Source organism: Meles meles, chromosome 10, assembly GCF_922984935.1.
Source record: "Meles meles chromosome 10, mMelMel3.1 paternal haplotype, whole genome shotgun sequence".
NCBI classification, from domain to species: domain Eukaryota; kingdom Metazoa; phylum Chordata; class Mammalia; order Carnivora; family Mustelidae; genus Meles; species Meles meles.
In genome coordinates, this window is record NC_060075.1 from 47,392,503 (window position 1) to 47,418,476 (window position 25,974).

General features: G+C 44.9%; 1 protein-coding gene and 1 pseudogene across 1 annotated transcript in view; one reads left to right on the plus strand and one right to left on the minus strand.

Moving 5' to 3' along the window:
- WIPF3 (WAS/WASL interacting protein family member 3) overlaps positions 1 to 25,974 on the minus strand; it is an 81,466-nt gene that overhangs the window by 28,769 nt on the left and 26,723 nt on the right.
- Positions 23,177 to 23,798, plus strand: LOC123952100 (annotated as a pseudogene).

Sequence of the window (25,974 nt, forward strand, 5' to 3'; positions counted from 1 at the left end):
GGGCTAGGGTGACCCTAGAGATTTAGGCTTAACGGGTTTTGTGCAAAAGGACATCTAAGGACATATTCGTTTGTACACTGAAAACTGTATTACAGAGTGAGCGTCATTTCTACTCCACCTGCAATATTTTTTTTTTAACAATCCACACAAAATTTGCTTTCTTAAAAAACCCCAAGAAGTCTTGTTACTGTGGTTACAGGATACAGAAACAGAAAAGAGAAGATTTCCAGATATTCACTTGTTCTTTTATTCTATGCAAATACTGGTTACTAGCAACTTCACTGAAAGTATAATTGACAGAGAGGACACTCCTGGACACTTTTCCCGTGATAATATATCCACCAAACTTGCCTCCCTCACCGCACATGCACGCACACGTGTGCAAACACACCACACTCAGGAAACCGAAACATTGCTTCAGGTTTGTTCCTGTTCTTTCTCAACATTGCTGCTGAGTGTGACAATCTGTTAGGTTCCGCATAAACCTTTTGTGGACTCAGTTTCCCCATAGTGAGCTCCAGATGGAATAGTGTGGATCCTGAAAAGATGGAAATAGCAGAATAACGATGCAGATGAGCCCGTCCTGAGCCGTCCAAAGGCTGAAGAACTGAAGTGAACCAGTAAAGACAGAAACTGTTAGAACTGCCAGTTCTAACGAGCCAAGGGTGGCGAAGTGTCTGTTCTCCCATCTTGATAAACCAGAAACGCTTCTGCATGTCCCTTCGTCATCCCAGCAGATGAGCTGATCTGGTTTCAGTGTGGTTGGGGTGTGTTGGGGTGGAGGGAAAGGCAGTCCAGCCCAGAAAAATGCGTGTCCTGCTGTTTGTCACACTGTCACCATATGCTGGCCATTCCTGCACCTGTTTGATTCATACTGATTTCTGTGAGAAACACTAATAAAAAAATCCAGCCGGTTAATCCAAATCGAGCAGGTTGTTTGTCTCAAGGATGATCTAAACCCCATCATCTTCATACAATTTCAGCTTTGCAGCTTCCGAAAGGTACATTCTCCACTACGGCTGTTAAACCTAAATTTAGTTCACAGGTTTCCAGGCACACAGCCTGCTCACTCCCTTGGCCCTCAGCCCACTCCTGCCTTCCACCCTTGGGAGCCGACAGCTCTCAGCGGCCCGGGTGCTTGGATTTCAGGACCAAACCTGAGCCCCCAGGCCAGCCTGACTAGCACTGCCTCCCTCTGCCACTACCATCTTGCCAGAGGAGAACACAGAGAGCCTGGGATCCGGAAGACAGACGTGAAATATATCTAGAGAAAACTGACGCCGTGTTCCCTACACCCCAAATGTGCTGCTGAAGGGAGGCTGTTCCAGAATGAAGGGTACTGGGAACTAACAGTGTTAGGTCTCATTTTTAGAAATCCAAATACGCAATTAAAATCCACAGCAAAAAGAGCGGACCCTGTAACCTTCTTTTCTATAGCCTGGTTTCCCGAACAACTGCACGCAGACGGTGACGTTCCCGAAAGTCCCAGCCTCCTCCCACAGTGCCACTTCCCATTCCGGGAGGGGAAAATGGCACGACAGGTCCAAAACGGAGCCACCTGACCCTCCAAGACAGCAAACCAGGACTTAATTTTAGTTTCCTCCCCTCCCAGGAATGTGACCTTTACCCAGTCAATCTGGGTTGACCCCAGTTGTGTGGCTGATCCCGGCCCTTCACCTTGACTAAAATAGTCTTTTCTTTTATGACTTCCCTCTCCCACCCCCTTTCTCCCTTTATTTATTTATTTTTTTACAATTTTATTTATCTATTTGAGAGAGAGCACGAACAGGAGGAGGGGGCAGAGGTGCCCAAAAGAATCAGCCAGGTGTCCCAAATGGAAGGTTTTTAAAGGCAGTAAGGGCTTGAGGGCAGGATGGGGGCAGGGGTGTCTGGGTGGCTCAGTCAGTTGAGTGTCTGCCTTTGGCTCAGGTCATGATCTCAGGGTCCTGGGATTGAGTCTGTGTCTTCTGGCTCCATGCTCAGCAGGGAGCCTGCTTCTTCCTCAGTCCCTCCCCACTGCTTTCTCTCTCTCTCTGTCAAGTAAATAAATAAAAATCTTTAAAAAAACAAGAAAACAAAAACCACCTTCCATATGGTACAACTCCTCAGACCTCCCTTCTGTTTGCTAGATGGGATGCTCTTTGAATCCTGAATTGTTGAGTAAAGTCAATTAGATCTTTAAGTTTACCCAGCTGAATTTTGTGTTTTAACAAAAGGCAAAGAAGCATCAGGGCCTTTCCGTTGGAACTCTAGGTGTGTCTGCTCCCATTCTCTACGTCCTCAGAGAAATGACTCCCCTGGAATGACTGGCTACTGGGTGCCTGCAGCCCAGGGACCGGCAGGCCTTCTCCGACCCTCCCTCTTCCCCATTCCCTAGAGCTGCTCAATCACAAACTCCTATCGATTCTTCCTGAGCAATTTCTTCAGAATCTGGCTCCTCTTCTCCATCCCTGCAATGCTGACTTAATGCAGGTGGTGGGGTTCGACGCAGGCTGCCTCCAAATATGCCACTTTGGCATGTTGATTATTTTGAATTAAAATTACATAAGAAACAGCCAATGCAAGGACACTCACTATCCTTTGTTCCCATTAGTGGGAAAGAAGTTTCCCATGTGAAAAGTAACCCCCTTGTACCAGGAGGAAAGGAGCCATTCTTAGCTCCAGAGATAGGAATTCCAAGGCCAAGAGGGTTGTATAAACAAACCTTGTTACTTCTTTGCTAATTTACTACCCCAAGTCCAAACTTCTTTGTCTTCTCAATACTTTAATTTTTTTTTTTTTTTTGAGAGAGAGAGCGCGCACGGGGTGGGGCAAGGGGGGGAGAGGGAGAGGAAGGAAGAGAATTTTAAGGGTCTCACGACCCTGAGATTATGACCTGAGCTGAAATCAAGTGCCAGCCACTTAACCAGCTGAGCCACCCAGGCGTCAATGTCTTGTCAACTCTTTACAAATATACCGTTTCTTTGTCTAAAAGGTCTAAAAGCTGCCTGCTTCGGTCACTTCTTTGAATCTCCTATTTCTATGAGCTCCTATACATACAAAATACATTTTTCTCCTGTTACTCGGCCTTATGTCAATTTAATTATCAAAGAACCTAGATGGGGAAAAAGGGAAAATGACCCTCCTCTCCCCTCAGCGGCCAGCATCACTTTGGGGTCCCATCACCTGGCCTTCATGCCTCCTGTCTTCCTGCTCTCCTCCACTCGGCTCTCAGAATGACCTGAATAAGGGCCACGTCACTTGTCATGTCCCTCCCCACCGTAAAACTTTCCGCTGGCTCCCACTGCCTCAGACGCAAGTTCAAATCCCTTCACATTGTGCAAGGCCCTCCATTTCTCAGGCACTCCATGCTCGAGCTCACCTCTGGACCTTAGCTGGAGCTAATCTCTTTCGGTCCTTTTACACTTGTCTCTCGGATGGGACCTCCGATCCTGGATGTCCAGGTGAAGAGCGATTTTTTGTTCCTCGAGCAACATGTTCGCCCTCAGCAGAGCACCTGCCACCCAGACATGTCACTCGGCTCAAAACTTGCAATGTTTTTCCATCTCACTTGGGATACAAAATTCAAAGCCCTCATGCATATGGTCTGCGGGGATTAACTGCACTTCTGTATGCTATCCTGACATTACCTACCAATGCCAGCATTTTTCTGTCCACACCAGTGTTTTCAAGCAGTTCCACTGTCTAGCAATCCCTCCCTAACTGCAAGCTGTGCTCGTGGTACTTGTTTTTAGCAATTCTGAGAACTTTGATTTTAATATTTTAATATGAACTCCAGGGCCCTTCAGTAGGGAATAATATCAGATGGAAATGGAAGCATATAGGCTGGGAATGGAAAGAGCAGCAATAAAGAAATACGGAGAAAAAGGGAAGTGAAGGATGTACAAACAGGGCCCACGGGTGGGTAGTAGAGGCAGGGATTAGACTTAACTCTACCGGAACCATGAATTTTAAAAGGCAGTCAATTTATGGATTGTGGATTGGATACCGGACAAAAACACGTCTTTAAATTCATGTAATAGTTATTTTATCTGCATCACAGCTAAATGAATTTGTAAGTACTTCACAGGAATTGCTGGAGAGAGGAACCCTGAAAAGAAGGCAAACAGAAATCTGTAGAGCAATCTTAATGACTGGTTATTAGTACTGTCTCAGTCATATATACGATCTGAGTGTTGACTCTGCGCCACTGGATTAGGAGCTGGGGATACAGTATGAGCAAGACTGTGAGGATCCTGTTCTCAGGGAGCGTATCTATGTGCATGTGTTTATGTGTGTGCATGTGTATATAGGTATACACGTGCGTGTACACGTCTTGCACATGTGTACATATACACACACAGAGATCCTCTGCTGTTTGAAAGTTCACGTTACTTCACTTTTGCAAAATACCTACATGAGCGCCAATTTTTACTAAACACAAGAAACCAGAAAAGGCTTTTTGGTTTTTGAAGAAAAGCGAAAATAGTGTTCAGTGTTTGTTTGGCAGTGAGCTTCACGGAGGCAGCCAGGACCAGGAGAGCCCAGCTCCTCGCCCAGAAGGATACTCAGCATCTTAGCATTGAGCTGCTTGCTTAGAACTGTGTCTGTGGGCACTTGGGCTTTATCCCGATTTATTCTGTGCACCTGTTAGCAAGATGTGTCCTAACGTACCAAAAGAGCCTGAGAGGGTTATAGTTTGGGTTTGGGGATGCTCCAAAGTGGTTCTATATACATTGATGCTAACTGCTTCCTTAATGTATGTTTTAACTTACAAAAGGCTTCACAGGAACTCTACCGCCAGAGAGCGGGGTAAACCCGCATTCCTTTCTGGACCTGAGCCTCTGAACTGGTCTCCACAACTAGGACCCCAATCTATCTTCAAGTCTGCCTCAGACAACTGTATTGAAGGCACCCGTTGTCTGACTCCCCTCAGAATGCTTTGGGGACTCTCCATACTGGTCCAAATCAAGGAATCTAGCCACACTTTCCCAAGGAAGCTTTCAACCTTATTTTGTATTTCTTGATGAATTAAAACCGCTTTGGATTCCTCCCGTGTTTCTTTTCTCCTTCCGCGCCTGTGCTCATGCTTCTGCCTCTTCTGGGAAGGCTCCCCTGGCCCCAGCCCTGCCTACCTGCTCAAACTTTTACTTCTCTTTTAAGCCCTACATCAAAAACAGTTTACTTTATGAAATCTCTTTTTTTCTTTTGAACTTCTTCAAATTAATTTTTTCCTTATATGAGCCATACATCTCCTCCAAAGCACACTGTAATTCTCTACAGCACTGTCCAGGTCTTTCAAATATTCAAGTTTTTATAGGCTTTTATCTCCCCTTATTTCTTTCTTTATTTATCTTGACTCTGGGATTCCAGTCATATGACATTCTAGAAAAGGCAAAACTAGAGACAAGGTAAACCTATAAGGCATTCTTTGGAGCAGGGAGGTTCAATCGGTGAAACACTTTCCAGGATACTTTGATGACAGGCAAAGGCCATTACGCATTTGTCAAAAGCCATAAAACTTTATAGCATAAACAGTAAACCATACGCATGTGAATAAAAAAAATCATTTCGGAAGTTGCTGGATCCCAGGGAAGAATGCAGAACATGACAGTATTATCAAACCTGTGTTACAAATGAATGAATTAAATCTTACTGCACCATGTGACAAAAAAAAGACACGGATACACGTAAATTTATATATAAATGAGTCAAAACCTTTAAGAATCAAGGCAAAGAAACTGCATATAAATCCTGGACTCTATATGATCCTGTCATTTCCCACAGAAGTACTGGCTAACAATTCTGAAACTGCTCTCCAGGTATTCTGCTGTCCTGGAATGGGGCAATTCACAGGTGACAAAGGGACAAAGGAGAGCTACGAGGCATCTCATTGTTGGAGTAGGAGGTTAAGGATAAGCGAGAAGAAAAAGTCCAAAGGTCCAGACTGAACATGCAGCCATCAGGAGGCACAGGACCTAGTTCCCTCTGGATGGAGCGTTGCCAGAGTTTGCACTGAGGGTCTGGTAACAACTCGAGTCTCAGAATCCCCAGTCATAGTGCTGATGGGAGTGCTCGTCCGGTGATTGTCTCCTTCCTCCAAGCCAGGTCAACAATCCCGGAAATAAAAAATAAAAACATCCAGCTCCAGAGTTCCTGCCACATCCTGCTAAGCTCTTCAGGTCCCAGGTACAGTTCTGGAAACTCCAGAAATCTGGGGTCCATGTCGCGGCTACACTGACAGATGTCTGTTCCTGCGCCTGTAGAACGCTGCCATAAAACTCATTCAACCTCCTCACCTGGACCCCTCATGTTTGGTCACAGAAGTTCAAGACTTGAGTTCCAGGTGCTTCCCCCACCTCCTCTACCCTGAGGAAAGCAACCTATCACCACACTTTTTTAAGAGCCTTTTGAGCTATATCCAGATTTAATTACAAAAGAGCTAAAAGACCAACCATCATTTCTCTGGAAAGTGAGAACATTTGTCTCTGCCACTTCCCCTTAATTTTGAGTGGAAATTCTGAACATGCAAAAACTAAGCCATTCTGCTTTTAATAACCATATACCTAGCTTTAAAAAAAAAACTGTAAGAGCAATCTATCAGTATTTTATTAAAATGAACTCGTGTAAGCCCTAGCCCCTGTATCGCTGACATCTGTCTGCTCCGACAAAACATGCAGGCGTGGGAAGAGAAGCTGCTGCCTTCAAGGTTATGCCACAGCCCTGACTCCTCAAGCTGTCTTCACACTTTTTTACCTCTCGTCACCCTGTCCCTAGAGATGGGAGTTCAATTCAGCACCCTTCTCTTTTCAATGATGCCAGTATTCCCAGGCTCTTAAGACTAAAATTTAAATGAGGAGAAAACTTGATTTTAAAACCTATACTCGACCTGGAGAGGATAACCTTGTAAGCAAAAAAACAAACAAACAAGCAAACAAAACAAAAAGAGAGACCAGCATTGGGAGTTAAGGACATGGCACTAGGAACTGTTAATAAATAAAACATAGTTTGAACAGTGTCTCAAAAACTGGTTGAGGTTTCATATTTGCCATTTTTTTTAGACAAAAAATACTACCAAGAAGAATCGTGCTCTCCACCCCCAGATCAATCTGCAAACTAATGAAATAACGCTACTATCAACGGCAGCACCACTGTTTTTGTTAAAGGCTTTGTCTCACTTACCAAAGCCCACACCTAGCATTCATTCCTCTTTTCCATCTGAAATGACCAACTTTTCCTGAGACTTGGCTCCCTCTTTTTACTCTACAATGCACACAAGTGATTCTGGAGTCTAGGTCCAGAGGCTGCAACACGCAAAGGCTGACAGCGATGACGACAGCAATAAGACAAAGAGACGGGAAGGCATTCGTGTGTGTCAGGCACTGTTCCAAGTTCTTGATGTGTCTTAGCTCATATAGAGGGCATCTGAACAACCAGCCCCGTGATGGAGGTACTAGTTAGGAGTACTATGTCCGCTTTACAGATGAGCTGCAGAGGGGAAATGTGCTGTTCACTGCTAGTGAGGGGAGAGCAGAAAGGAGAGGCCAGGCAAGTCAGGGTCCCTCTGTCACCGTGCTGGGCAGCCTCTTGGTAATGACATCACCCGGGAAAACAGTGCAGGCAAAAACCTAGGAATACACAGCCAGCCCATAGCTGGGTGGGAGAGCAGTCCGATGATCCTCTGGCCTGGGACCATGGTAAGTGTTGCTTCACAAAGAGTATGACAGCCAGAGCACGAAGGAGGGGGCAGCGAAGGGGTTTCAGAAGGAAAAGGAAGGGAGGGTGTTGGTGCTGAGAAGGCTGGGGCCCGAGGAGCTAAGTGCTAGTTAGGCATTTGCCAGGGCCAGCAAGGACAGCCAGAGCTGAATGATGGACTCTGAGACCAGTCTGATTGTGGCTCAAATGTGAGCCAGCAGCCACCTTGGCAAGAGGACGACTGAAAGCACTTAAAATGGAAACTGCAGAGAGTAACTCTAGCTCTGAGGCTGATACCCTCAACTGTAAACAGCTTGCACCTGAAACTCCCTCGTCAGGTGACATGGAACCTCCCACGAGGCAACCATGACGGCCCACCTCTTTCTTTCCACGGGATCAGCCCCCTATTCTCCTTTTATACCTCCCTGCTGGCTGCAGGGCACAAGGCAGGGTTTTCAGCCTATGGCCTCCCTTTGTGGACTCTGAAATAGATCAAGATTTTTGAACATTGCTCAAACAGGAAAGGACCCAAAAGTAACAAAAATAACCAAGAGGGGGAAATTCCAAAATTTCTAGGAAGCTCAAGATGTTCCCAAAGTGTTGTACCTATTATGGATGATAATGTAAATGGATCTAGACTTTCTTTTCTTGTGGTCACTTTTCTAGGTCCCTTGCATGGAGAGGCCAGTGGAAACCTCTGGATCTGAGTGTGGATTGGATCCTACTAAGTCTACCAAAAGAATCTTACATGTGGATCTGGTGATATTTTCATCATTTCAGAACCTGCTTCCCCACCTCTCTGGTTGGCCCCTCGGATGCCAGACCTGGGTGTTCCGTGTATGTGCTCTTATCTCTGTCATCGCCCCGGGACCTCACTTGAGTTCTGGGCCCTGTTGATGAAAAGTGAAAAGCCCTATCTGGCAATTGGATGATGCAGATGGGTATGATCCAACCAGCTGAGGGCTGGAGTAGAACAAACAGGCAGAGGAGGGCCTGCCCTGTGCTTGAGCTGAGACATCCATCTTCTCCTGTCCTTGGACACTGGCACTCCTGGTTCTCAGGCCTTCGAATTCAGAATGAATTAGACCACCAGCTTCACTGGTTCTCCAGCCTGCAGATGGGACATTGTAACTCTCAGCCTCCATCATCATATAAGCCAATCTCTATGATAAATCTCCTCAAAAATATATCTTATTGATTAAAAAAATACATTTCTCCTATTGGTTCTGTTTCTCTAGAAAACCCTGACAAATACACAAGGTGATGACCAAAGGAAGTACAAATAATGCCACTAATATAAAAAATAAAGAGGAGGGTGGGGAAGGGGAAGTGGGTAATAGAAAGGAGTTAAATTCTCATGTCTCATAGCAGTTAAGTCAATAGATGATTTCTCAATGTAACAAATAAATGAGCGTGTTGGTATATTATTTAGAGATTTTTTTTTTTTTTTTCAGCCCAGGCCCACTGGCTTGCAATTTTATTTTTGTCATGCAAATCTTAGGTAGCCAAGCTAAATATATATATTTAATTATATCAAAGGAACCAGTTAAGCTATAATCTCTAAGCCATGTTACAGGTCATAAATAGGACAAAGACACCCTCACTGTAAACTGTAAATATCTGTTTAGAGCATCATGTAAGATTAGCTGTAATTATGCTGTTCTTCATTGAAATTAGAAGTCTATGAACCACTAGAGATCGTAATTTAAACTCAACACATTGCAAAAAGACCAGAAAGTGAACACCACTAAAGTGCTCAAACTATACTTGGACTCACGCCACTGCTCTTCTCTGAGCATCAACTTTCGGTTCTAGCTCATTTTTTAACCATGGGCGTGTATTAGTTTGATGGGCCTGGGATGCTCACCCAGTGTTGATTCCTATTCATTTGCAGAACAGAGATAACATACCTGGGGGCAACAAGTGACCATGCTTGTCCACTGCCCCAGGGTCTCTCTGACCCCTCATCACTTTATGGCGGTAGAGTGAGTCTTTTATAATACGAGTAAATTTGAATTCCCAGGAGCAACCATGTCTGACATTTCTTCTAAGAAGGAAAGCTGACCTTTCCCTCAGCCTCAGCTGAGCTGTGAACTGTCTACTTTGGATGTATGCGAGGCCTTCATGGAGTAAGGTGAGTGGGACAGGAGGCACTGCTGGCAAAGACGCGAACATGAACATGAGCTGGGAAGAAGAAACCACTCCGAGTTACAACTCCCATGGAGTGCCCGAGTAATATCCCCCTCTCATTTCAGCAACCACGCTGAGCTCGCCCCAGTACTGCATGGCTGATTCCCTGCAAAACACTCCAGGCTTTCTCTCTCCAATTCCATCACCCCCTCCTCTACCAATCAGAAAACCTTCCCCAGACACCGTTTTCATCAGTCCCTCCTCTGGTTAAGAACATGTAGTGGTTCTGCTGGCTTAAATACACCTTCTCCATCACGTACTTTCTGAAAACCCACATGGGTCTTTCTTTCACCTGCCCAATCTTTGCCTAAAACAGCCCTATAATTCGACACATCTACAGCTTACAAGGCTCTCTCTTTTATGACATGTGTGCTTCCCAGCAACCCTGAGGGCTAAGTGTGAATGTCTTCCTTTTTCACCACTTAAACCCTATACTCAGTGACTGCTGTATGCCAGGAATTCAATTTATATTTGTTTGACTTTCTTGACTCTAAAGCACAACATTGTGGTCTAAGACTTTCTACAAAGACAGCCTCAGGCTGCTGCTCTTTTGTGAATGGTATCTAAAATGAATAAACAATAAACAAACAATATCTAAAATAAGTACATGACAATCAGAACATGGCAGAAATATGACGCTAATAGGTCAAGAAAAAGAAAAAAAAGGAAATTAGTCAAGAAGGCAGAATTAAGACTATCTGGTCTTCACTCCCTATCTTCTTTCTTATATATATATATTTATATATAATTATATATATATAAATATAATATAAATATATATTTATTATTATTAATATATTATAAATATAAATATATATATATTTTGAACCTCTTTTGTAAAGTTCTTTTTCTTTGATTCAGAAAAAAAATTGTTACATTTATATGTATATGGATGAAAAGCCAAATGTAAGTAAATATAGGAAATCATCGCCATGCCATAATCTGCAAGAAAAGTATACATCCTTCTTGTTCTTCTAGCTTTGTCAAAAGGAGGCTTAGTGCTCTCACTCATTCAACAGCAAAAAAAAAAAAAAAATCACGGAGCATCTCCTCTGGGCAGGAACAGAGTGAAGGGGAGGCCAGATACTTCCATATATTACTAGCTGGATAAGACTCAGAAACATGCCAGGAGAGGATGCAGAGAAAGGGGAACCCTCCTACGCTGTTGGTGGGAATGCAAGCTGGAGCAACCACTCTGGAAAACAGCATGGAGGTTCCTCAAAAGGTTGAAAATAGAACTACCCTATGACCCAGCAATTGCACTACTGGGTATTTACCCTAAAGATACAAACATAGTGATCCGAAGGGGCACGTGCACCCGAATGTTTATAGCAGCAATGTCTACAATAGCCAAACTATGAAAAGAACCTAGATGTCCATCAACAGATGAATGGATAAAGAAGATGTGGTATATATACACCATGGAATACTATGCAGCCATCAAAAGAAATGAAATCTTGCCATTTGCAATGACGTGGATGGAACAAGAGGGTATCAGGCTTAGTGAAATAAGTCAATCAGAGAAAGACAACTATCATATGATCTCCCTGATATGAGGACGTGGAGATGCAACATGGGGGGTTAGGGGAATAGGAGAAGAATAAATGAAACAAGATGGGATTGGGAGGGAGACAAACCATAAGTGACTCTTAATCTCACAAAACAAACTGAGGGTTGCTGGGGGGAGGGGGGGTTGGGAGAGGGGGAGGGGGTTTATGGACACTGGGGAGGGTATGTGCTATGGTGAGTGCTGTGAAGTGTGTAAACCTGGCGATTCACAGACCTGTACCCCTGGGGATAAAAATACATTATATGTTTATAAAAAAATAAGAAATAAATAAAAAATTAAAAAAAAAAAAAAGAAACATGCCAGGAGAGCAGAAACACCCAGGATTTACTCCAACCCGCCTCTGGGGCTTGCTGGCACTTTGCAACATAGGTAACTTCAGAACGTGCTGAGTTTGTGGTCCCAGGCAGATGTTTCTGCTGCAGAACATCTCCATGCAAGGGTTCCACTGGCACCTTAAACTCAACATCTCCAAAACAAACTCATTCTTTCCCCATATCATGCACTTTCTACCCAAGCATGTACGTGCATGCACACATGCTCACACACACGCTCACACCTGCACTCCTGTGATATGGATCTCGTGATGTGGATCTCAGCACTACCCTTTGAGTCATGCAGGCTCAACGCCAACTCCCAATATTACACTCTTGATATTCTGTCATGGGTCAAATTCGTCTATTATTAGCTTTATTTGCAGGACATACATCTAATTCCTGCTGCCCTTTCTGGGCCCACCACCACATTTTGTGCTCCTTCTTTGCTTCCCATCCCACACCACTTAAACCACGGCTCCATTCTTAGCAACATGAGGAGGTCAACCTTCAGGTGTGCAGGTGGAGGTGGGAGTCTGAGAGCTACAAATTTAAATGGTCTCCTGATGGGCCTCTTGCTTCTGAAATCTCCACTCCCTAGTTAAACTTTCATGTGGTTTCTCCAATTTTCTTTATATACAGATGAGGCAACCACAGAATTTGGACAAAACTCACTAGGCATGGTGTTCGAGGCTGTCCAGAATCTGACCACCTTCCATGTTTCCACCTCCCATCCCACACGTTTTCTATACCATCTATACCCGCCTGGTCCCCCATTCCCTGTACTGGTCATGCCCTTGGCATCTCAGTGTCAGTACCCATGCATTCTCTCCGCAGGATCTGCTCTTCTCCTCCAAGTCTTCCAACCAAAGTCACATTTCATCTTCCAAGGCCTAGCTATGAAGCCTCCCACAGAGAATTTCAACTCAGAATTTCAACTCTTATCCACTAATTGTACAATAGCCACACATTTTGGAAGTTTAACCTAGATAAGCAGATATCATCTGGGGGTTCCTAAGCCCTGGAGACTGAGAGGAGACTGGCTCAGAGTCTTTCTTGATGCCCAATGCCTCCCAAAGCTTTCTGCAAGCTCAGGGGAAGTTATATCTCATGGGACATATGCTTCCATGTTCCTTCTTTCACACATCCTGTTCTGCTCTCCTCCTTATGGTCTCAGAAACACGAGCCGCAGCCTTCTGGGAGCCTTTCCCTTCTTCCTCCACGCCCCTCAGGGAAACCCCTAAACACCTACACAAACCATTCATGAGCGCAGGAGACTTTATTGAAATGTGGGTGGAGAACAGGAGGGCTTTCCATTCCAAGAGCCAACAACACCTCCACGCTGAGCACTGGGGCATCCCTGGCTCTCGAATGGCCTTTGCTCGTCACACCACAGGAGGATTCCATCTGGCCCAGAATCCTCTTAGTCACCTTCCTCAAACCAGTGTTCTGGCCCCTTCCCCCATCTCCCTTCTGAACTCTCTTTTCCTGGTGCCCAGCTACTTAGGCATGAAGCAAATCCTTCTCCTTGCTTTGTATGGCGCAGTGTAGCCATTCTTATTTTTTGACTCATTCCTGCTTTCAAGTCCCACTCTCCCTGTCAACCCCTCCACAGCCTGTCAGGATATGTTCCCCAGAAAGGTCTCGCCTCGGGAAGAATTCTGGCACCCGTTGCTGAGATTCTATGTTTCACGTCTTGACATACATCTGTCTTCCCCAAGTAAGTTCCATGAGGCAGAAATGATGTCTCCGTCAACTCTTCTAGTGCTCAGCACAAGGTCTTCTATATAACAAACACCACGAATATTCACTAAAGTAAAATTAGTTCTTTAATGTGAAAATTAGGTATCAGTTCTTTTTTTACAGAAGTATTTTTTTTTCATGAGAATCACAGAAGGCCCCCACTTGAGCACATGAAATGTGATTCACACAACATATTCTTATTAGAGACACTTATTAGAGACACTCCTTGTGTATTTTTAATAAAATGGGGCCACCTCAAACCCTGCCTTAAAAATCCAGTAGCACCTGTTTAACACAACGCCAGGAATTCTAGAGGACAGCAGAAATAAATCACAGCTCATGACAGCTGCAGTGAATTGAAATGAGATGTAGGCTTTCATTTTGCTTAATAACTGTCAAAAGTCTTCATGGCAATTATGACAGGGAAAGACTTTTGCATCAACTGAACAGACTTAGCATCTGAGGGAATGAATTGTAACGGAATAAAGGGGGAGGGCTATTTTTAGTTCACTTCTCTCAACTGTATTTTTGTCTTACACCTCCTAAAATTAGGCCTCCTCATGGAGGCCATATGTAATCAGAACGGTGTAGGCTGTGGCAGCAATTGCTCCAGATCTCCAACCCCTGTCTTTCCTTTGCACTGACGGATCCAACCTACTGGCTCCCAGGCCAAGGACCGTTCAGATGACAAAGTGTCTGGAAGTCACAGGACTACTAAGGAACAACATACCAATACAGTCAACAAACATCAAATAAATGCCTTTGATGTGCCGGCTACAACTCTGATCTCTAGAACATTTAATTCCATTTTAGCAACCAAAAATTCTTATACAGGCAGAAAATACGTAAGGTCCTGTAAAGTACTAATACATGAACATTTTTTAAAAATCACATTTAAAAAAATGCTACTAATCTTTGGTTATTCTGTTCATTTTAAGTAGCCATGACTTCTAAGAGATAGTTTTAAAGATGACGAATCTTTAACAAAACCCAGAATTCAAGTCTTGATGAAAAATCTGCTGTTGACATCGGGGAGGCTGTGCGAGTGCAAGGGCAAGAAGTATAAGGGAATTCTCTGTACTTTCCACTCAGTTTCACTCTGAACCTAAAACTACTTTAAAAAATAAAGTCAGTTTAAAATAAACCACATACTACACAGATACATTTCAGATACCAATGTTTAAATGGAACGATTTTAAGGAAAAATCATAATATTAAAGGACTCTAGGCATCAGGGTCATGGGGAAGGGGTGAGGTCAAGGAGTGGTGAAGCCCCAAATACCATCAACGCCAACAGCTGGTCCCCAGGATGGAGGTCTGGGAAGGATGTTTTAGGAGTGCCTTGGTGGATGCCTGCACAGAGCTCTTGAATTTTTTTATTAACAAGTGAATTAGACAACTGTTCAACTGGAAAAGAAAAACAAACAAACCATAGATGCCAACCACTATGACAAGGGTTTAGGAAAAGTTCGTGGAGGCAGAATTTTAAACAATGGTGGTATCAACTTTTTTGTGGAATGAGGGGGAACACAATGAAATAAAAATCAAGAAAAATAAACTCATTTACTTCTATTTTTCTCAAATTGGAAAAAATCGGTGCCATAATCCTTTTTGAAAGAGCAACACCTTGGTTGAGCTTCTGAAGTGCTGGATTATGAGGGAGCAAAGTTAAATTGTACTATGTTACAGAGCCAGGACAAAAGGGAAGGGAGGGAGGTGCCTAGGGTGCAAAATGAGAAGCAGCAGAAGTTCCTGGAGTGAGTGCCCTGGGCGCTCCCGCTCTGTCTTCTACTTGGTGAGCAAGGCAGCCATGTTAGCCCAAACCCTTAATGAAGAAGGTCGGTCATCACTCAGTTCTGGCTCAACCTACACTCCTTTGCTGCAATGAATACATAGTCCTTCGTATTCTTACCTTTGCATGTGTCTTATCTAAGGGGAAAGACCAATGGGCCTCACTGATTTAGGAGTCACACAGCCTAGCATAATGATTTGAAAAAAAAAAAACCCCAAAAACAAAAAAACCCTCAGGCATTAGAGTCAATATGCCTATTGACTGGGAGGTTTTAAGATTTACTAATGAAATGTAACAGAAGTTAAAAAAAAAAATTCCTCAAATCTTATGCTGACCCCAAGGTTCCTACAGACCTATATCCTGAGCCACTACCATTCTGTACAAGGGTATGATCCATTTTTATATGAGGAGCCAGTGATCCAGCAAGGCAAAATCAACATGAATAAGCAAATCAGAATATCTAGGCTGATCATGACCTTATTTCACTGGTTTTTATTTAATTAATTAATTAGTTAATTTTTTTTGAAGTTTTTATTTATTTAATTGACAGAGAGAGATCACAAGCAGACAGAGAGGCAGGCAGAGAGAGAGGGAAGCAGGCTCCCTGTTGAGCAGAGAGCCCGATGTGGGACTCGATCCCAGGACTCCGAGATCATGACCTGAGCCGAAGGCAGCAGCTTAACCCACTGAGCCACCCAGGCACCCCTATTTCACTGGTTTTTAGAAGTAGTATACTTCTCCAAATGTTAACATAGAAGGAAACAAAAGTTATTAAGTGTGACCAACACTTAGGGAAATTATACAGTTCTTAAGGCTAGATAAGGGAGATAATATAACAGGGGAGAGGATGTGAAGGAATGAAAAAAGGAGGAAAGGAAAATATGTGTAGGCGCTCCTGCACCTATGAATGAAGGTGGGGAGTATGTGTGGTGGGTTTACAGGGGGAAAAGACATAAGGAAAGCCCGGGAGGGAGTTATCTCTAGCTAAACCTCTGTGCACATACATGCCTGTATATATGAGAAACACAGAAAAGGATACAGATTCACAAAGACACAGTTGCCAGATAAAATACAGGGTGCCCAGTTAAATGTGAATTTCAGATAAACAACAACAACAAAAAGTATGTCCATATTTGCTTTCTGCTTATACTAGAACAATAATTTTAGTTGTAGAATAGCTATTTAATTGAAATTCAAGTTTATCTTGGTGTCTTGTACTTCTCTTTGCTCCCTCTGGCGACAGTCATAAAGTAACGAAGAGGGGGAAGGTAGAGTGAGAAAACGTGAAGGAGAAAGAAAAAGGGAAAGTAAGATGATTGTTTAAAAAAATATTAACTTTAGCTTCTTGTGGTTTCTCTGGTACCATTAAACACCTGAAGCCATTTTGCACTTCTGCAAGGCCAGGTCTACACGAGGACCTCCCAAGGCTTACCCCGGGATCTAGTCATGCACCTAACCAACCCTCCACAACCTGCCCCACCACTGCAGTAAGAATTGGCTGGGACCAAGAGGTCCGGGAGGGAGCCAGCAGCAGCTGGGAAGCGAGCAGGCAGAGAGATCTGCTCCGTGATGGCTGGAAGACCGTCCCATAATGGATGCTAAAACGATCTAAGATTGCACGGAATAGACATAACTCTCGATCTGCGCTTCCAGGAACAGAGGCTATCTGTCCATCGGTGGATTCTGAAATGCATGACTCCTGCTGCAAGCTCAGCAGTTCAGCTCACTTGTAGCAAAGGCTACAGAGGCTTTTAAACAAGGTCGTGGGGGTAGAAGGCCCCTTCTAATCGGAGATTCTGTGTGCTTCTCAACAGTGGACGGCGTAAGACAAAACAGAGAAGCAAGAACAAACTGAACCAAAAACAACAACAAAAAAAGCACAAAAATTTGGGGGCAAGGAGGTGCACTTGCAGGGGGGGTTGAAGAAACAAGCAGCAGATTCTGTCTGGGGCTGGCTGACCCTGGTACCAGATTTGCCCCCGGGTGACCAATCCCGGAGGCGTGGTGGAGTGGCCGCGCGGGGGCGTCACTGAGTTGGTGGAGCCCTGAGAGGTCTCTGCGCGGCCTATGAATGAAGGCACTGTGTCTTCCTTTGCTAGGGCTGCCACCAGAGTCCCACAGCCTGGCAATTTATTACACAACTGAAATGTACTTCCTCACAGCTTTAAGGCTAGCAGTCTGAGATCAAGGTGTGGGCAGAGTTGGTTTCCTCAGAGACCCCTCTCCTCCCTGTGTCCTGATCGCCTCTTATAAAGACACCAGTTCCACTGGCTTAGGGCCCACACTGACACCTCATTTAACCTTCCTTTTCCCTTTAAGGACCCTAGGAGTTACGTTCTGATGTACTGGCCGTTAGGGCTTCAACATACGAATTGGAGAGGGACACAATTCAGCCCCTAACACGCCGCAACTGTGACCTGGTGTCTAGGCTGTGCGGCTGTAACCCACCTCCCACTTCTGGGTACCTCCAACCTCGGCTTAGGTCAGTTCTGCCTCAGGGTCCTCGACATGCCACAGTGGGTCCGAGTTCCTCATACCTAAAAACAGGACGCCCCCGTTTGACCCTGACCCATTTTAACAGTGCGTCAGGGTCAAAGAGTTTTAAAATTAGTCCACCTGTTGCCACACGGTGTTATCCGTAACGACACAATAATACCAGTAATTACCGGCAGATGTTAACACCGCACGTTGGAATGCCCCACTCCATCTCCTAGCTTCCAATGTCATCCCACTGAGGATTAAAGAACTGAGCCACAGCTGAAAATTCTTTTGAGGGCCTCAGAATAGTGTTCTATAAATACAGAGAAAATTCTGGGAGGAGTACATCTTGTTCAACCTTTTACATTCTTTTTATGCAGAAGTCACCACCAGCAGGTGGCTTGCCTGGGTAACATGAGCCTCGGTGCCACCAGTGAACCCCTGGGAGGGTGCGCTCTCATTCACCGAACACCCATTTCCGGAGCAGCTCCCGAGGCCAGGCACTTACTACCCTTGGCATTGCCTGCTCCGTGAAGGGGAAGGCCGGCTCGACCTCCCTCCTTAGGGAGTTTCTCAACGCAGGGTGAAGACAGGCGATAAACAAATTGTCTCAAGGGCCGTGGTGTTTAGCTTGGTAAGATGCTTCCCAGACATGAGTGCAGGAGGAAATGTGAACTTTCATTTTATAGTGAGTTTGCATGAATCCTACAGCCAGGGAAATGCTGGTGACAGGAAAAAGAGCATCCACGTGCGCAATAACAAGACCAACCAACAGTTGTAGCGCTGTTCTTCCCTGCTAATGAGCACTTTACGTGTAATTCATTTAGTCCTTGCATCAGGCATTAGGAAGCAGATGGTATTTTAATAGAGAACAAAACAAAGGCACAGAAAGTTTAAGTAAATTGCTCAAGGCCACTGAATTTCCAGGACAGGAGTACAGGAGGGCTGCGCGGGAAACTTCACCACTATGCCGTGTTACCTCTAAAGAAAGGGCTACGCTAGTCAGGCAAAGGTCCCTGTGGAAACGGAAATGTGAGAAGCACCATCAGAGAAGGCATTCAGCAGTGCTGCTCTAGGGGTGTCCTAACCCTGGCTGCCTGGGGCTTTTAGGGGACGTCCCAGCCCCTGGGATCTGTCATCACCACAGCCCTGGGGGACATGTGGTGTAAGGGACAGTATGAAGATGAAGGAGTGCCGAGACTCCATGCGCTGTGTGACTGAGCAAGCACTTAACCTCTCTGGGCCTCAGCTCTTCCTCCATGAATTGGCGAGGACTGTAGCAGAGGCTGCTCGGTCCCCACACCTACCTGCTTGGCTTGACTTAGCTCATTGGCTGACACCACAGGGCCCCCCACATGCTAACTGCTGGTTGGTCTCTGCTAGAGGAATTCCCTGGACGGGCCTGCACTCCCCTGCTGGACTGCCCAAAGTGCCAAAGTGTGACAAGGGTGGGTGGACAAAGCCGCCAACCCCTCGCCCCTCACAGCACAATCCATGCAGATTCTAAGCCTCTCAGGGGTCTCCTGCAGAATGAAGCCCCACGTTCCCACACACCCTTCACTTGCTTTCCTCTCTCCTCTATTCTGCTTCCTCACTCTCTTGCTGGAGCTTCCAGGAATCACCTCCCCAAATAAACTACTTGCTCCCAGGCCCGTGTCTCCAGGTCTACTCCTAGGGAAACCAAAATTAGACAATGCTGATGAGGAAAGATCCAATGAGGTTCTATGAGAAGTTGTTAAATGGTCAAGCTCTTTACAGTAGGATTACTATTTTGAGAAATAATACAAAGGTATGATTATAATTGCCATGGAAAAGTTTCCATGTGCAATGATTACAGATGCACCCCCTTTTTTCCCAAGCTTGTCCTCAAAACCCGTAACTTGGCCATCATGATGGGTCTGCGCCAGAAACTCCAACTACATCTGGCAGCAAACAGAGCCAGAGGTTTGGTGGAATGCATGGATTCCTCGTAAAGATGGGTAAAGGGGCCCGCTGCCAGGGAGCGGACAATATACAAGAAGTTCCAGCAGGTCAGAGGGGCCCTGAGGGTGAGTGCTCTGGACATCAAAGCAGAGAATAAGGAACTGGGTGCTGGTGATTCTTGCTGATCTTGGGCTCCTGGGGTCTGGGCCTTAGAGGAACACAATGCAGAACAGTGTATCCTAATATAGCTGTTCATTTCACCTAAAAACTAAACTAAGGGAAGGTGTGCTTTTGTGTGAGCTTAGAGTTTTCATAGGAAATCTCATTGGTTCCTCATATCCACCCCAGGACACAGGTCCCCTTTAGCTCCCCATGTCCAGCCTCTCCCAGTATTGCACTAGAGAATCCAGCCTTTGAAGAATGTGTTTAAAGATTTAGAAGAGCCTTTCTCATTAGGCATTACCTAGCAACAATGAAAACGAAATGAAACAAATTCTCCACAAAGCCAAACGAAATAAAATCAATAGGGAGCCACTCTGCCCCTCCAGGTATAAGGACTGTCCCCATTGTGCAGCCTGAGAGGAGAAGAGCTGGGAAGCCCCAGATGACACAGAAGGCAGAGGTGAGGCAGATGTGCTGGGCTCCTGTAGCCCCTGCTCAGGGCCAGCCCAACTAGCACTGACCCCTGGCTGGTCTCACCAACACACCTCTTGGTGCCAAAGAGCGGCAGGAAGGAACGCCATTGAATTTCGTCAAGTTCACCCAGCCTTCCGTGTCAGTCACTTGACTACTATTCTTATCCAAGCCAAACAGTCCAAGTCCAGCCCTGTTACTAATGGAAAATTTATGTGCCTTGAACACAAAATCCTACTGTTTGTGTTAACATAAAAATCAGTGGAAGGAGGGGGTGCTTTTGTATGGCCCTAGCAAGGAGAAGCAGCCATGGTTTTTCCCAGGTGAGAGTCAGGAGTTGATGATGATTCAAGGAAGTATTTGGTCAAAAATAGGGAAGAGGAGGTTAGGCTAAAGTGATACCACCAAGAAGGGAAAGAGGAACTGATGTGTGAGCTTGCATGCTCCTAAGAAATTACTGGAATGGAAACGCGAAAACCAGTGTACCAAGAGGAAAATTCTGGACACCAGGAAATGATCTTCATATCTTGCTCCGTAGGCACCAGGGGACAGGAAAATTGCCGATCTCTGGCTCCTGACCCTCACTCTCAGGATCCTCCTGAGGGCAGCCTTTCCCGGCAAGACACGGAAGGCTCCTGGACCAAATCCCCCCAAAGTGGGACTGACAACAAAGCAGCTGACAAGGGAGGGTTTGCATCCTCATGGCAACCAGCGTGAAAGCCAGTGAGACCATGCTCTAACCCAGCCTGTGGGGGAGTGGCGTCGAGGGGCTACCCCTCACAGAATGGCACACCTGCCTGCGTCAGGCACTGGGCTGAGGGTTTCAAACCCTCATTCACATTAATCCCTTTACCACCCCATAGAGCAGTAGTATTTCCGTTTTGCAGATGAGGAAACTGAGATCCAAAAGGATTTTCTCAGGTTCCATTAGCCACTAAGCTTGGGGTCAGGTCCATCTGACAGGGAAGCCTGCAACCTTCCCCTCCCTGCTCAAGTGTCTTCCCGCTCCTGGGGACAGTACCTGTGTGTCCAGCGGGCACAGTGCTCTCTGTATCCCCCACCACCCCACCGCGGAATCACCCCTACCATGGTGGTGAGTCTCCACGTTCCCCCTCCTAACTCTAGCTTTCCACAGTTATTGGGGGTGGGGGGAGGGCGCATGCTCCCCTAGGTAAGTCCAAATCTGGCCTTTGAGGAGATGAGCCAAGACATGCCACATTTCAGTGGCTCTTTTCCCCTCAGCAACTGGCTTATTTTTGTGTTAAATCCTTTTTGTGGATATGATAAGCGCTTTTGGTGTACATTTTTAGCAATAGTTATGAACTAATGGCCAAAAAAAAAAAAAAAGGGGAGCTCACCTACAGTCCTCACTTGTGTTTGCACGAGGGGCCCCTGAGCTATATGAATAGGTTTTACTGGGTCCCTTTGGTTCTGTGTGCCAAGCCACGAGGGGCAGCTGCACTCCCTTCCTGTCACAGATCTGACCCGCAGCACGACTGTACTTTCTCTTCTCCTAGTCAAACCAATGGTAGTTTCTAAAAAAATGTGACAGTCTGCAATGCCCAAAGGGCAAAAGTCTGTATTTCACAGTTGTGAGGTTTAAAGAAGTCCCTGGATACCTGTGATCTGACTTCTTGGGAAGCCGGTTTCACCTGCTCGTGGACCCACGCAGTTTTTTTATTTTGTTTTTGTTTTTTAAGCCATAACACATTTTCCAAGTTACCTCCACGCCCAAAGTTTTTGCCTCAGAGTTGGTTTTAAAGTTTTCAAGTTCCTCTCCCCACCCCACCCTCCAGAATCCTTCAGCAACAGAATAATAAGTAGCACACAGTCAGAAAGGGGACACGGCTGAACGTGAAAATTCTTATCTGGGTGGGGCGACCTTGGAGCCGAGAAGGGTTGCCGGCTGGGAAAGTTCTGCCTTAGCAATTCCCACGAAGTCCTCTCTGCTTTGTCTGGGGAGAAAACACCAGCTAGCGGTGTCCTTGTACCAAGGCACGGGACAGTAAAGGCAACAGTGTCACAAATCAATGTTTGTAATCTGGCGCTCCTACCAGGGCTCCAGGTTGATTTAAATAATAAGTAGCAAGGGAGACAGGGATGCCCAGTTCACTGCTTCTATGACACTCCCCTTCAGAGTCCTTCCTATCAGTGCTCAGTCTGAGGAGGGAAAAACCAAAACATTCCATAACTCAGTGATTAGAGATAGTACCTCTGCTGCAGGGAAGTGGCGGTAAAAACCTTAACATTAATCTCTGGAAAAACAGGAGCCAGACCATATGACGGCAGAGGGGGGGGGGCAACACAGAATTTTAAACAGACGTTCTGTGCCTACATGGTTTTTATTTTTCTTAATTAAAAAGCATATAACAGGGGCTCCTGGGTGGCTCAGTCGGTTAAGCATCTGCCTTCGGCTCAGGTCATGATTCCAGGGTCCTGACATCAAGCCCCACATTGGGCTCCCTGTTCAGCAGGGACTCTTCAGCTTCTCCCTCTGCCTGCCACTCCCCTGCTTGTGCTCTGTCTCTGACAAATAAATAAATAAAATCTTTAAAAATAAAATAAAATAAAAAATAAAAGGCATATAATAGTTGGTCTCAATTATCCATCTGAATTAGGGAAAGCATGCTACATAATACCCTCCTTGGGGTGCTAAACCACCTCTATTTTGCATATTTTGAGGTTGTTGATGTTAACATTTTTTTTAATCATGGAAAATTAACATATACAAAAGTGGAGTAGTATAAAGAGGCCCCATGGAGTGCTCCAGCTTCCACAATTATCTACGCACAGCCAATCTTGTTCTACCTTTACCCGGACCTGCTTTTCCCCTCATATGTTATATGAAAAACACATATCCTGGGTGATGGCGACCTGGCAGACGTGGCAGATGTAGGAGTGAACATGGAGGCCTTTGCTCAGGCCGCTGTGCCATCCAGGCATTGGGCTCCAGGGTGTCTGACTGCCTGAAGGATGGTATGCAGAACAAGGAGAGGCTGGAGGGTGGGGAGAAGGCCTTCATTGTGCACTTCCAAGACAACTTGCAGTTGGGTCAACCAGGACCACAATGAGCTGGAACGGCTGAGCAATTTGGTAGGCAAGTAATCTGAGAACCATCCTCTTCCTAACAGTGGGCTGTGAAGCCTGGATCCTGTGCAGGACAAAACTCCTCTCTCTAATCAACTCCTACAAGCATATAAATGGTCAAATGGGTTATAGTCCCATGCAGGTCCGGCGCTGGCCTTTTGAATCAATGGTCCTTGAAATGCTCTGCTAACCAGATGGGAGTATCTGCAAAACAGAGACTAAAGGCTCAGCCCAAGACTCTTGTCTTACACCTCAATTTGTTGATGATGCAATCAGCTGCCTTGACAGGATGTTTCCTGAAATGTTCATCCACTTATCCAGGCCCAATCGCACATCAACAATGCTTCTGATATTTGAAATTTTTCATAATGAAATGTTGAACAAATACCTAGGCTGAAGACATGCTGCACCCCCAAGGAATAAACATCACGAAATGGAAGAAAACTGCCTAATATGGTACCCCGAACTGGTTTTAATATCCTCAAGCATTTGGGGTAAAAGACTTTTTAAAAAGTCCTTGAATCAGAAATTAAGGACAGAAATGAAAGGAAAAGGATTTAGTATACTCTGGAAAACTTGGAAGAAAATGATAAAACCGTCTCAGAAATTAAGACTAAATTTCAAGATGTCTGAGGAAGAAGATATTCACATGAAGTTTAGTAGAGAACACTGGGGAAAGGCAGGGAAACAACCGGGAGAATGAAAGACACTAACACAAAGAAGCAAAACAGGTCAGAGGGGAAGTTGTTGAAGTGAGACGCAGGCAAAGAAGAAACAACATGCATATAATCAGAGCCTGAGGAGAAGAAAAATGAAAGAATCGGAACAAATGGTCTCAATATGTAAGACTGTAAGAAAAATTTCTAAGTTAAAGAAGAGCTGAATCTGTACATCGAAAGGGCTTGCCAGATGCTTGGGAAAATTGACCAGGGACAGTCAGGTCTAAGATACCTTCTAGTACGCTAGCAGACTTCAAAGATAGAGAAAAAAAATTTCTCAACGTTTCCAAAAAAAAAAAAAAGAAATCTAGTAACTTACATGGCAAAAGAAATAGAGTGGCTTCAGATGTCTCAAAAACAATACATAAAGCAAAGCAGTGATGAAGAGGTATTTTCAAGGAAAGCATGAATCAAGGATATATGTGTCTTTCAAGTAGCAAGGCCCAGAAAAACCATCTTAAACCATTTTAAACATACAAGAATTCTCGGCCTATCAGCCCATCTTTTGGAATCTGCCAGAGGGTGGGCTCCATCTACCCAAGAACTGAGTGGGGAGCCTGAGCCCAAGGACTGACAGTGAGCATGCGATGTGTTCAATGGTTGATGCAAGACTATTTGTGTGTGTGACAGATGAGCATGGAAGGACACCATTAAAAATTGATAAACGAGAGGCTATCTAAGAAAAATGGGAGTCTATGGGCATTAACATGTATAGGTACAAAGGTAAGCCTGAGAACAGAAATGGAAGCCTTCCTTAATATAGCCCATCAATCAATAATGGAGTGATCAAGCAAAGACCACATCACTCAGAGAAGGAAGCCTTGGAAAGACAGTGCACACGATAACGATACAATTATGTGACTAAGTTGAGACCGTATGTATCAGTAACTGCGAATGAATTTAATGCAGTCATTAGAAGATTTTTTTCAGTTGATATTAAAGTTCATATGGAAGAGAGGATAGGAACACACCAAAAAAGTTCTTGTTTCTTGGGCATTAAAACATACTCTAAATCTTCCCTAATTAAAACTGGTATTGGCTTATCCTTAGACAAACAGGCTCATAGAATAAAACAGGCAAGAGGCAGACTCAAGTACATATGAAACTTTAGCATAAGATAAGGGTAGCATCTCAAATCGATAGGGCCTCAATCATAGAAAGGAAAAAGCCTTTATGCAGCCAAAAACTTCGTCGTAAGGTCAAGGCAACCAACAGTCTGGGAGAAAATATTTGCAACATGTATCACAGCTAACATCCCCAAGATCATTTTTTAAATCTTAAAAACAAAGGGAAAAAGACTTAAAATGCAGTAGAACATGGGGGACAATTCATGTCCCCTCAAAAAGATGTAAAAATGGTACTTACACAGGAAGAGATGTTCATTCTTACCCATCAGTACAGAAATGCAAACTAAAACTGCACTGAGGTACCATTTCTCACTACCAGACTGGCAAAAATTTTTAAAAGTATCACATTGCAACACATTCTGTTGCTGAGCCCGTAAGCAAACCCACACCACCATACGTTGCTGGTGGGAACGCAGAGCGGTGTCCCTGCTGCGGAGGGACTTTGGCAATGGCTAACACAACTGTATGTGCGTTGTACCTTTCCACCCAGCAGTGCTACTCCAGGAAGTTACCCCACTCACATACCTCCTACAGTACAAACATGCATGTCTGCGGGCTTGTGAACTGCAGCTTGTTTGTAACTGTAAAACCCTGGAAGTGACCTGAATGCCTTAGCAGAGGAGATGGGCTGCATAAATTATGGCACAGCCACACCGTGGAGCCACGCCATCCCCGTTTTCATCTTTAAAAAAGAATGCAGAAGACCTCTATGACTCCTATGAAGTGA